The following is a 298-nucleotide window of genomic DNA, read 5'->3' as shown; positions in this document are numbered from 1 at the left end:
ATGGGTAGAAAGATGTTGTAAAAGTAGAATACAATGATCCACACAAACATGCCTCGAAATTGCGTGGTTTTCCTTTTACCTCGTTGACTAACACGTCGGCCATTTATGGGGGTCAAAATTTTGACTCCCATAAATGGCCGACCATGTTAGTTCGCACAGTAGAAGGAAAACCACGCAATTTCGAGGCAAACTTGTGTGGATCATTGTATTCTACTTTTAAAACATCTTTCCAAACATTATGCATTTTATAAAAAACGGTTACAAACGCTTTTGTTTTGACCAACTCGTCCGATCCAAG

Source organism: Asterias amurensis, chromosome 1, assembly GCF_032118995.1.
Source record: "Asterias amurensis chromosome 1, ASM3211899v1".
NCBI classification, from domain to species: domain Eukaryota; kingdom Metazoa; phylum Echinodermata; class Asteroidea; order Forcipulatida; family Asteriidae; genus Asterias; species Asterias amurensis.
This window is presented reverse-complemented; position numbering follows the sequence as displayed.